At 53.2% G+C, this 12767-nt stretch overlaps 1 protein-coding gene across 3 annotated transcripts in view; it reads right to left on the bottom strand.

Annotated features, from left to right (window-relative positions):
- Ppard (peroxisome proliferator-activated receptor delta) overlaps nt 1-12767 on the bottom strand; it is a 65181-nt gene that overhangs the window by 26925 nt on the left and 25489 nt on the right. The window contains exon 1 of one of the 3 annotated variants that reach the window (XM_006256167.5): nt 2011-7415. The gene's annotated coding sequence lies outside the window, so the exon portion shown is untranslated. 3 annotated transcript variants of the gene reach the window in all.

Here is a 12767-nt window from a genome sequence, read left to right as displayed (position 1 = left end):
CCTTGTGCTGCTTGCTAAGCTGAGCTCAGGCAGTTCAACAACTCCATGTCCCATTCCCCCCTTGCTAGAGAGGTGGGAAGCCAGTGGGACAAAGAGGAGCTCTGGTGCCAGGCTCTGCAAAAGGCTCACCGCAGCTCCATCTTACCACGCTGGGGACTCCTGGGCCATTTCTGGCCCATCTGAAGGCCAGGACTAATATCCACTAGCTTGGAATAGTAGTAGATGTGAAAGACATTTAACAATTTTAAAGTCGTATTTTTGTTGCTTTTAATTATGCACATGTATGTGGGTATGTGCTCATGTGTGCCAAAAGAAGGCATCAGTTCCCAGGAGCTAGAGTAGCAAGAGGTTGTAAGCTATCTGATGTGGGGTGCTGGGAGTCGAACTTGGGTCCTCTGTGGAGTAATAACTGACTTCAACTTCTGAGCCCCACCTCTCCATTCCTGTTTTGTTTGGTTTTGTTTGTTTGTTTGTTTGTTTGTTTTCTTTTTTTCAGAGCTGGGGACCGAACCCAGGGCCTTGGGCTTGCTAGGCAAGCACTCTACCACTGAGCTAAATCCCCAACCCCTCCATTCCTGTTTTAAACTTTCTGGTTTCTTGAAAGTCTCATGTTGGCTAGGCACAGCGGTGTACAACCTTAATCCTAGTACTCGGAGGCTATGGCAGGTGGATCTCTGTGCATTTCAAGGCTAGCCGGGTCTATATAGACAGTTACAGGCCAGCCAGAGTTACAAGGTGAGAGCCAATCTCAGAGAGAGAGAGTGTGTGTCAGAGTCTCACGTAGTCTCATACAGCTCAGTCTAGCTTTGAATTCACCAAGGACAACACTGAACTTCTGGTCCTCCCATCTCTAACTCCCAAGCTCTGGCATTATGGGCCTGCTGACATCACATGGGCCTGCCGATACTGGATGAAAAAGTGAAGCTTGAAGCGCTGCCTGTGAGGTGACTCCATAGGTAAGGGCAAGGCACAGCCTCCAAGCCTGATGCCCTGAAGTGAAGCCACACACAGCAGGAGAGAACAGAGAACAGACTCGTCCTTCAACCTGTGCTCTGACTGTCACACACCGCACAGGCTCACCCAGAGACCACAAACAAACAAACAAACAAACAAACAAAAAAATGAATGAACGAATGAATGGAAGAACTTTAAAGAAAGGCAGCGCTAAGCTCCCAGGAAGCAGCTTAGGTGGTGCTGCCGGGGCAAGGAAACTTCAGGACGGTCTCTATTTGCTTTCTTTCGAGCACACACCTCCTGGGGCTTTCTAGTTCCAGATAAGGGCTGCTTCACTCAGCTCTGGAAAGCAGGAAGTCCCAAGGACTTCCTGGTCCCTGAGGAACGGGACAAAGCTGCAGCAGGCAGATGGGCTCTCCCTGCCCAAGAAGAGCACCCTAGAGACGGGAGCCCAACCATGTCCTCCCCAAGTCCCTTTGGCAGCCCCTGAGCCAGTGAAAACCTGCACTCTCACTCAGGAGGAGGGGTCTGTGGATGTGAGAGAGAGATAATACCAGAAGTGTCACAGGGGTGACACTTGACACAGTAACAGAGCAGCATGTCTCACACACTCCTTCTCCACCCACAAGCAAGGACCTGGCTCTCCACAGAATGCCGGGGAATGTGCCTCTGTGTGCCAGATGCTACACTGGTGACAAGGACAACCTGTAACTACTGGTTCACCTAGAAGTGCTAAAATGCAGGCTCTGAGAGCCAGGGAAAGAAATCCCAGTACATTTCCCAGCCTGCACAGAGTACCCTGTTCCTTGCCAGGACTCTCCGGCCTTAGCTTCCAACTCAGGAGCTTCCCCGGAGGCCGATGACGGTGGCCAGCGCAGTACAGGCGTTTGGAACGCCTGGAGAACTGACTGTCTTGGTGCTGTGGCAATAGGCACAGGACAAGGTGGCCCACACAGGAAAGACCACACCCTGATTCAGCCCTAGCCACTGTCCTCTCAACAGTAAGTGTTCTGGAGGACACCAAGGAGTATTAGGGACAGAGGCCTCTCTACTCACTGCGAGGTCAGGAGCGGCTTCCTTGAGGCTGCTGCAGACTGGGAAGAGACAGGTTTGTGGGCTGGTTGTGGGCCGCCACAGCAGCGGATAGGAGGCCCAGTCATGGGCCACTCAGCCAGTCACAGGCCACTCAGCACTCAGCTGTCCCAGCCCTCTTTTCTGGAGGCTCCACCACAATCTCCACCCAAATCCTGGGGCTATAGCAGGTGGTACCTCCCCACCCACCATAACCTGCTTGGCAGGGCCTTACGCACCTTTCCCCACTAAAAGCTTCCTGCTTCTCTCTTCCCCGGGAGTCCAGACAGAGGCAGGGCCTTCCTTATCAACCCGGGACTCACAGGCCGGCTTGGGAACCCTTACCACGGCTCACAGTCTGGTCCTTGCAGCCTGCTCGGCCCTGCCGGAGTGGGTGGAGGTTGGAACGGTGCCTGCGGGACACCTCGGACACAGCCTTCCTTCTAAAGTGGCTGGGAGCAGGCAAAGGGCCTGCATCCTACCCGAGAGACCGCCAGGTGCACAGGGCGCTGGGAAGCACATTCTTCTGCCTTCCAGGGTGTGGTGGTCTGTGAGCCCTGTGCTGGAGTCAGTGACTTTGGTGCTGACCAGCCACCTCAGAGGTAGGACCGGCACAGGACAAGGCAAGACTGGCCCCGGACACAAGTAAGCTTGGCTAGCGATCAGAGTGGCCTGGCCTGGGTCCAGAAGTACTGATTATAGTCACAGGAAGAGGCAATGGGGTTGGTGGTCCCAAACCCTGGTTCGTCTGACTACACAGAAGGTTCCTTAACTGCCATGACTCATGACACGGGAGTGATGGTCGCTTCCCAAAGCGCTGCCAGTGGCTCGCACACACAGGGGAAGTCCTTCCAGGCCTCTGCTGGGACTAAAGGCATGGCTACCACACCCGCCTCCAGTTGGTTTGCCTTTGAGATTTCATTCTATAGTCCTGGCTGGCTGGGAACCCACAGCCTTCTTTCCTCGGCCTCCTAACCTCTGAGACGCAGCTTCTCGCAGGCCCCAGGTTGGCAAGTAGGCTAGGCTGGCTGGTGAGCCCCAAAGACCCACCTCTCTCTGCCTTCCTTCCTGGGCTGCCATTGCAGATGCACAGCCAGCTTTTTTTTTTTTCTTTTTTTTCTTTTTTTTCTTTTTTTTTTTCTATTTTTCGGAGCTGGGGACCGAACCCAGGGCCTTGCTCTTGCTAGGCAAGCTCTCTACCACTGAGCTAAATCCCCAGCCCCCACAGCCAGCTTTTTAGTGTGGGCTCTGGAAACGGAACTTAGGATGTCACGCTTCACCTCAGAAAATTACATTAAGATGCCTGGAGCGCCATTATCAGCACGGAGACATGGGAAGACTGCAGCCTGAGACCCTCCTTGTCTCAGCATCAGAAAATGAAGGAAGCAGGAAAGTCAAGTTGTTTTCTTTTAAAGTTCATAAAGCGTTGTGAGAGATACAGGATTATCTATGAGTGGAGGGATTTCTGGAAATTTCTGCCCCTAGTTCCCAAATCCTGAAGGCCAGTGACTGCTGGGCCCTTTCCAGTGTGGCTCACTGAAGGTAGTGACTGCTGGGCCCTTTCCAGTGTGGCTCACTGAAGGTAGTGACTGCTGGGCCCTTTCCAGTGTGGCTCACTGAAAACACAGGGCTCCAGGGGCGGACTCCCCGGCTGTATCCAGGGTGCTCCTCAGGTAAAGAGTCACTTCCTGGACCAGCGTGGGTGCTGAGCATGTGTAAACACAGGACCCAGGCACCAACAGCTGTATGAGGAGACCACACAGGAAGCAGAGCCTGCTGAAGAACACTTGCTAGGTGGGAAAGGCCACGGTGAGGCAGGCAGGGCCAGCCAGTCAGTGTACAGTGGAGAATAGTGAACCGCTGAGGCAGCCAGTTCTCAGAGAAGGCGCAGGACATGGGCCGGGGTCCCAATTATGACAATCAAACCTAATTCTGAGGTTGGCCTGGGGAGGGGGACAGATGGCTCAGTGGTTAAGAGCACTTAGTCCTCTGGCAGAAGCTCCAGGTTTGATCCCCCAGCACTTGCATGGTGTCTAACTACAGTTCCAAGAGGAACTGACGCCCCCTTCTGGCCGCCATGGGGCACTGCATACACACGATGCTGACGCTGATACACATGCAGGCAGAACACCGTGAGTGTAAGATAAGTCTTAATGTAAAGAGGCAGAAGAAAGAGGTCTGCAGTGTCGGTGGAGAAGCTGAGGGCCTGACATCTTACCTCACTAGTGGGTTCTCCCTACCCTGAGGCGCCCACAGAGGCAGCTCTTTCGGCCTAGGACAGCTCAGCCCCTCCCTGACCTGACTTATGCCTCCTCATCCTTCAAGCATTGGCTTAACCATCACTTCCTTAGATAAGCCTCCGGCTTCCCAGCTCTCCCCACGCAGGCTTGCTAACGCAGCTGATATGCGTTTGGCTGCTTGGGGCGTGACCACAGGCGCAGCTGCCTTCACCGTAGGTGTCTGCTGCCAAGACAGCAACCCCTTCCAGAACCCTGGAGAGTTCCTGAGTGCCCAGTCCCCACCCCCGCCCGTGCCATCCCAGTCCCCCGGTAGAGGTGACAGCTCCCCTGACCAGTCACCGCCGGCTTTGCCTGATGCTGGATGTGCGAGGCCCTTGGAGGACAAGTGCTGGGCGCCCTTGTTTCCCACTAGCCCAAGTGCTGAGCACACAGCCGGCATGTGCATGGTGGCAGAGGGGACTGAGAGCCAAAGCAGGGGCTCTGCCTGTGTGTGTCCTTCCTGCCCTTTCTTATGTGGCTCCCTTGAAACACTGAGCTACCTCAGGCTGGGGTACAGACGGCTCCATTGGTCAAGCACTTGTGCGAAACCATGGGGACCTGAGTTCAATGCCCAGAGCCCACATGAAAGAACTGGGAGTGTGGTAGCCGCACTGTAAGCTCAACACTGAGGGGGGGGGGCAGCCAGCATAGCCCCTCAGCAAGCTCCAAGTCCCAGCAGGAGAGTCTGCCCCACTGTGTCCGGCTCTTGAGGAATGGCTCCTCTGACAGCCTCCTCCCCAACAAAGGGAGCTGGCTCATGTATGTCCATAAGGGAAGTGCTTGTCTCTGTGGAGCCCTAGGGGGCTGCTGCTTGCCTCAGGAGCTGCTGCCTGTTCTGAGTCTCTACAAGGCCATTTTCATGGTCTGGAAACTTCCTCACTGGTTCAAAGAATCGTGGGCTACAATGTTCCTTTCTGGCTTGTCTACACTGAGCTTCGGAAGGCCCACCTGACTCACGTCTATGGCTTAAAACGTGTGTATGTGCATCTGTGTGTGTGTGCATGTGATTTTATTTTTATGTGTATGAGTGTTGCCTGAATGCCTCTTGTAGCATGTGTGTGCAATGCCACACAGGCCAGATGAGGGACTGAAGTTACAGAGCTGTGAGCTGCTGGCGCTCGTTACTGCTGAGCCCTCTTTCCAGCACCGAGTTCAAGGCCTTGGAGTGTCCAGTGGCACAAATGTTTGCCTGAGGATCTTTGGTTAAAACACACATGCACGCACACGCACCACATGGGCATCAAAATGGTTTCAAAGAGAACGCAGTGGCTGATAGGGAGAGAGTCCAACCGTGCACAGGCTCCAGTGAGATATGCTAGGTGTGAGATCCATTTAAGCTTCTCGGCCTCGGGAACTGTGAGCGTGTGTGAGTGCATGTACGCAGGGAGGAGCCAGTCACATGCGCCTTTGTTCTGGGGGTGGGGCTGCAAGCCCAAAGATAGCTGTGTCTTTGGCCATACTCTCTGATCTGTGCACAGGCTATTTCTGTATCAATAAACACGTCAACCTTAAGACAACAAGAGGGCTGAACCTGGACCATCGAGAGTTCTCCCCACCTGTCCTGAGGTCCTCTGAGGACACACGAGGGATGCCTGGAAACCAGAAGAGTCGGCCACCTGGCTCCGATCAAGCCGCCCTGGAGACAGCCAGGGCATGTGCACGGGCAAGCTTGTGATCTCAGCACTTGGCAGTGGGAGAGACAGTGAGAGTTCAAACCCAGCCTTGGCACTGTGAGCCTGAGGTCAGAGAGAGGACATGAGAAAGGACTAACAATGTTTTTGTGTAATTATTATTACTTTTTTATTTTTTAAAATTTTTTTTATTAATTTTTATTTATATGAGCACACTGTAGCTGTCTTCAGACACACCAGAAGAGGGCATCGGATCTCATTACAGACGGTTGTGAGCCACCGTGTGGTTGCTGGGAATTGAACTCAGGACCTCTGAGCAGTCAGTGCTCTTAACCACTGAGCCACCTCTCCAGCCCCTATTATTACTTTTTAATTTTTATTTATTTATTTATTTATTTTTTCCGGAGCTGGGGACCAAACCCAGGGCCTTGCGCTTGCTAGGCAAGCGCTCTACCACTGAGCTAAATCCCCAACCTTAATTTTTATTTATTTATGTAGTGTTTTGAAACAGTGTTTCTCTCTCCTCCTGTCTCTGTAACCTTAATTGGTTATTTTAGAACCCCCCCCCTGTAGACCAGGCATCTCCAACAAGGGCTGGGATGAAAGGCTTGCACTACCTTGTCTGGCTTAATTTTTTTTTTTTTTAAATGTACAGAGTCAAGGATGGCCTATGAGCTCACCCAGCACGCTCCTGGACTTTGTGAATACCAACAACTGACACACCCCATACTCTATGTCACAGCCAAAAGCTGTGTGTTGGGAGCAGTGAGCCACGAGGAGTGTGGTCAGTGCTCGCTTTACCCTGGTCCAGTGCTGCCCACACTCCTGCTTTCCCCACCTTATGGATATGTAAACCCTGGGAGCTTCGGAGAGCACCGTGTGAGGTCAGAAAGGCTGCAGTGCCCTTCTTCGAGGCCACAGCTGTCCTAGGGCAGCTTGGTCAGAAGCCCCATCATGGTCAGTCGGATAACAAAAGGGTTTGTGTCTGCATCCACTCTTGGCCATCTTGTCCTTGATCTTAGACTTCAGAGCAACTGCCTCATCTGCCTAAGTCCAGTAAGGGCCCTAAGCCACACCTCCTGCCCTGCCCCAGCCTGTAGCCAGGGACTGCTAGCTTGGTCCTAGTCCCTTACTTCCCTGCTCCCCGGCAGGACAGTCCCACACCACTCCTTGGGGGTCAGCCCAGGGTGGACTCAGCCCTGGTCTCTGCCTCTCTCTCTGCTCTCCCAGGGATCTAGGCTGGGCTCTGACTTGGCCATGCACTGCACGCAAGCCTCCTCATTCTTCCTGAAGCCAGGCTATACACTGAACAGCAGGTAAGTCAGGCTCCAGTTAAGCTTCTGAGCCCTGAAGTGGAACAATCTTCCTCCCACCCAGCAGGCTGGCATGAGGCTGTCTCCGGAGGCTTCTGAAGCATTACTAACCACACAAATACAGACCATCACAATGCTGCCCTCTCCTGCCTGTAAGTAGCCTACTGACCCTTTCCTCTTCCTCCTCCTCCTCCTCCTCCTCCTCCTCCTCCTCCTCCTCCTCCTCCCCCTCCTCTTCCCCCTCCTCCTCCTCCTCCTCCTCTTCCTCCTCCTCCTCTTCCTCCTCCCCCTCCTCCTCTTCCTCCTCCTCCTCCTCCTCCAAGATGGGGACCCTCCTTCACTCCTGCTATCCACCTGTGCCTGGCCACCTTCCTACCCTGGACAAAACCTGTCTCCTGCCAACTGTTTAAATCCCACACTGAGGCCTATCTGAGCTCTGAGCATCCAAAGCAGGTACCTCATGCCACACAGGTGGCCCTGACTCCAGCACAGTGTCTGCCACACTTTCCTCTCCCTAAAGGGACACTAGCCTGCGCACACAGGCTGGGCAACGTCCAGCTCCCTGTCTGTCCATCTTCACTTGGAGCTGCCTCCAGACATTCCTCCAACTGATCCAGCCACTCCACATGTCTGCCATGCCCCTGCCCACAAAATCTCATTTCTTATCATGGCATCCCACACAGGCCTCTGCATGTGGGTGCAACCACTGCCGACCGATGTTAAGGACACGCTTCCCAGATCCCTGAAATAGCCCTGCAAGGGAGGAATGGCAGATAAAGCACAGCAGGTGGGGACGCTGAGGGCAGTGCTCAAAGTCACTGGCAAGCCCCTGAGGACCCCAACGAACTGCTTTCCCACAATAGTTTCCCAGAAGCACTCCAAATCTTGTGGCAAGTGAGGCCAGGAACTGAAATCTTTACATGACTAAGAAAAAGAAGGGGCTGGAGAGATGGTTCAGCAGTTAGCAGCACCGACTGCTCTTCCAGAGGTCGAACTCAGGACCACATGGTAGCTCGCAACTGTCTGTGATTCCAGTTCCAGGGGATCTGACAACCTCACATAGACATACATACAAACAGGCAAAACACCATTGTATGCAAAATACATAAATTATAAAAGAGGAGGAGGAAGAGGAAAATGCCTGTGGGTACTGCTCAGAGGACAGGTGAGACAGGTGTGAGGGAGGCCCTGATTCACCCTTTGCAACAGCACCTGACCTCCCCAGTACCTGCCTGCGTTCCCAGAGAACAGCACTGGACAGACCTGGGACAGGGAGAAGAATTAACACCAGGCACTGGCTAGGAATGCGGCTCAGTGCTTGCCTCATATGCACAAAGCCTAGAGCTCCATCCCCAGCACTAGGGAGGTCAGGGCAGGAGAGTTACAAGTTCAAGGCCATCCCTGGCTACACAAAAAATTCTTTTTTTTTTTTTTTTGGTTCATTTTTTCGGAGCTGGGGACCGAACCCAGGGCCTTGCGCTTCCTAGGCAAGCGCTCTACCACTGAGCTAAATCCCCAACCCTACACAAAAAATTCAAGGCCACTCTGGGATGTACCCCTTTGCTTCAGCAGCTTCTTGGGAGCTAAGAGCAGTTGACTGGCTAAGGCAGGAAGATTCTGAGGTCAAGGCCAGTTAGGGCTACCTAAGAAGACTATCTTAAAACAATAGACAAAGAGGGAGGGAGGGAGGGAGGGAAGGAGGGAGAGAGAAGGGAGGGGGGTATGTCCTCTGGATCCAGGAAGGAACATCAATGTTTATTTTCATAGTTGTGTTTGTGTTTGTCCCATGCAGTAATGCCTCTCTGGTCAGTCTGAACAAAATGCTCACACTAATTACCAAGCCTGGAAAAGGATCTCATGGTTCTGTGGATCCCCTTCCTGTCACCCTGTCCCTGGAGCCTGGCCTCTTGGAGGTGGCCCAGCATGCCCAAGATTAAGATAATTTCCAGCCCCTGGCCTCTGAGCATCTAAAGCTGGAGCAGCTCTTCAAGCACAGGGCTCATTCCCAGAGGCTCCCACTAAGCCAGCTGCTTCGTCAGGTTCCAGGCGGTGCTGCTGACATCAGAACTGGAGGGAGAAAAGCCACCCAGCAGCAAGGGCAAGGATGACAAAAGGGATGAGCACGGGAGCTGGGAGCATGGGAGCATGGGAGCATGGGAGCACTGACAGTGGGCAATGGTGAGCCAGGAGGCTGCTCTGGGGTCTCCAGGCTCCTTTCTCATCTGTGCTTGCTTCCTGGCTTGTCCCCGCCTCTCCTCTGGAATGGGGATGCTTCCTAGCAGACAAGAGGCACTAAATGAATGCCGCACGAACGGCAGCTGACTGTTTATGGTTCCCCAATATAACATCCACTCTCTTCTGCTTGCCCAGGGGTGGACCATCAGTTCTACTCCAGGTAGCATGTGCACCAGTAAAGTACTTCCCACCACACAGGAGGGATATGCCGGAAAGCTCCATGTGTGTGTGTGTGAGTGTGTGTGTGAGTGTGTGTGTGTGTGTGTGTGTGTGTGTGTGTGTGTGTATGTGTGTGTCTGTATCTGTCGTCTGTCTGTCTTTCTGTCTGTCTGCCTGCCTGCCTGCTTTGGATATTTCCTCCTGTCTACTCCTGCCTTGTGGTTGGACCACAAAGCAGTAAGCCCAGACCTAAACCATCCAACAGGCTTTTTTTGTTTTTTGTTTTTTTAACAAGTAATAAAGGTCTGTTGGGGGCTGGAGAGATGGCTCAGCGGTTAAGAGCACTGACTGCTCTTCCACAGGTCCTGAGTTCAATTCCCAGCAACCACATGGTGGCTCACAACCATCTGTAATGAGATCTGATGCCCTCTTCTGGTGTGTCTGAAGAAAGCTACCGTGTACTTATATGTAATAAATAAATAGATCTTTGGAAAAAAAAAATAAAGGTCTGTTGGTTGAGGCCACCGCCATTTCTAGTGAAGTTACTAATTCCCACTAGATTTACAAATCAGTTAGGCCTGGAGTGGAGGCACACACCTTATGCTAGCATTCTGGAGGTAGAGGCAAGTGTATTCTGTATATTAGGGGCTAGCCTGGTCTACACAGCAAGTGCCAGGGCAGCCAGGACTACATAGAGAAATCCTGTCTCAAATAAAAATCCCAATAAACCCCAAATTAACTGAACCCAGTTTTCTCAACCCCTCGCTGATCTACAGTTTGAGAGGCCATGCTGTACTTGCCTGTCTGTGTGTGTGTGTGTGTGTGTGTGTGTGTGTGTTTGTGTGTGCTCGAACATGCACTCGTGAGATCTGCTATTGATTCCTCCTTCCTGGGAACTGAGGGGGAAAGAAAGGAGGAAGGAGATGGGAGGGAGGCAGGAGGAGGGAGAAGAAAAAACAAAAAAAAGAGCAAAGGGCAGGAGTGCAGCAGACACCATGGAGCCCAAGTCAGGGGGAGATGGGAAAGGAAACTCGGGCCACCACAGACAGCAGTGTCAGCAGCGGATGCTTCTCTGTGCGTGCGTCCTGGTCTTTGCCTGGATATCTACAGATAAGTAGTCCCAGCTCTGAGACACTAAGTCATGGTGTGCATGCACGCGTGTGTGCACATGTGTGTGTGCGTGTGTGTCTGTGTGTGCATGTGTGACATTTTCTTCAGGTTTCCTTAAGAGATGAGACACCATGGCAACCATTTTGGACCATGGGAAACACAGGCACACGCTAAAATAGTACAGCAGGACTTCCATGACTTGCAGGTGCGCAGGCTGCCTGCTGTGCCACCCGAGGACCCACCTAGACCTGCAGATGCCACAGATGCAGGTCGCTTCGCTCCTTTCTCTCTTCAGCAGAGGATTCTGAGCCGCTGCCTCTCACCCTCCCTGCGGTCCTGACACAGCAGTGAGTGTGTCCTGCTCTCCTACAAAGAGGGAAATGGGACTTGGAGGGCTGAGGGACCAATGGTGAGGTCTGGTTTCTGTGGACTCAAGAGTTCTGTCCTTGGAGACACCAGCTCTGTTTGTGGAGGAGAGGGACTGTGCCATGAGCACTTCAGTATCGGAAGCAATGGTATTTAGCACTGCACACACAGGTGCCTGAATCAGGACGGAAGACTGAGAGCTGTCGGGGGTGAGAAATGGGTCCCCACTCGGGATAAGGCATCTGCCCATGCTGTCTTCATGTTCCAGCCTGGGAGAGGGCACTCCACCGTCACAGACCATCACTCCCACGAAGCTGCTCTCGGACGGGCACTCTCTGCGGTCTTTCAATGATTGATCCCTTTCTCTCCTGACAACAGTCCAGTTCCGCTGAGGAGGAACTGAGCGTGGCCCTTTGTTTGTCTGATTAAGACTGAATCTGGAACTGGGTGAAAAGGGAGGAAAGGCACCAGGCTTTGCAGGCGGAACAACAAGGATTAAAGAGGGTAGCACACCACGTCAGAGCATGCGAGCCCCCAGCCCTCTGCACGCAGGTGGTTCAGTTTGCTGAGGTGCAAAAGAGCCAGGTTTGCCTGGAAAGGCAGGCAGGCTAGAGCACATAGGGTGTGGCCTCAGACTGTAAGCAGCAACAGGACTGAATGACCAGAAGGCACCCCTCCCACTCAGACACACATCCCAACTAGAGAGCATCCCTGTCAGAATGAGTGAATGGAGCTGCCTATGAGGACCCGGACCCCAGCTCCGCACCACAGTGCCTGAAGCTTGCTCTGTGTGGCTCAAGCGCAGGATGAAGACAGGAGCCTCAGGGCTACCTAGCACAGGGGAGCTGGCCACTAGGAGTGCAGGGATGGGTAAGGTGTGGTGACACACCTTTTTATCCTAGCATAGAGAATTTCCACAAGTTTGGAGCCAACCTGGTCTACATAGTAAGTTCTGGGACAGCCAGGATAGAGAGACCCTGTCTCAAAACAAGCAGACCAAAACTAAATAAAACCTTTAGAAATACAAATGTGTTTTAACTTATTATGCACACGAGCGTGTGCCTCTGGCAGCCAGCAGGGGGCGTCAGATCCCTTGGGGCTGGAGTTCAGGTGGTTATGAGCTACCTGATGTGGGTGGGTGCTGGGAACTGCACTGGGTCCTGAGCGGGAGCAGCAACTGTCCTGCCTGCGAGAATGGCTTCTCTGTCTGTCCTGTGTCACACGTCCTCAGCCAGTGCTGCTTCACCAGTGGCCCAAAGCAACAGACCACACTGTCTGTGGCTGGACCCTCCAACCCTTTCTCCTTGTACACTGATTACCTCAGGCACTCCGTCTCGGTGACAGGAAGGTGACTAACACAACCCCACCAGGAGCAAAAAACCGCTCTTGACGGACGCTTTCCCAACCCAGCTCCCAGGCTCCTCCCTGAAGATGAGCTCAGATCGGGGGCTGGGAGCAAACCATTAATGTGTCAGCAAGAGGTGCACATGCACCAGGCACACAGACCGGCACGGTAAGGCTGGACTCTGACTGGAGAAGGAACTTCAGATGATGCAAGAGCTGACGCAGCACAGACAGAATCACAGAGGCACAGGGACACGGCCAAGGCCCGGGACAGTAATTAATGGTCAGGGCTGTAGCGCAAGCTC

This window comes from Rattus norvegicus, chromosome 20, assembly GCF_036323735.1.
Source record: "Rattus norvegicus strain BN/NHsdMcwi chromosome 20, GRCr8, whole genome shotgun sequence".
Lineage (NCBI taxonomy): Eukaryota > Metazoa > Chordata > Mammalia > Rodentia > Muridae > Rattus > Rattus norvegicus.
This window is presented reverse-complemented; position numbering and strand designations above follow the sequence as displayed.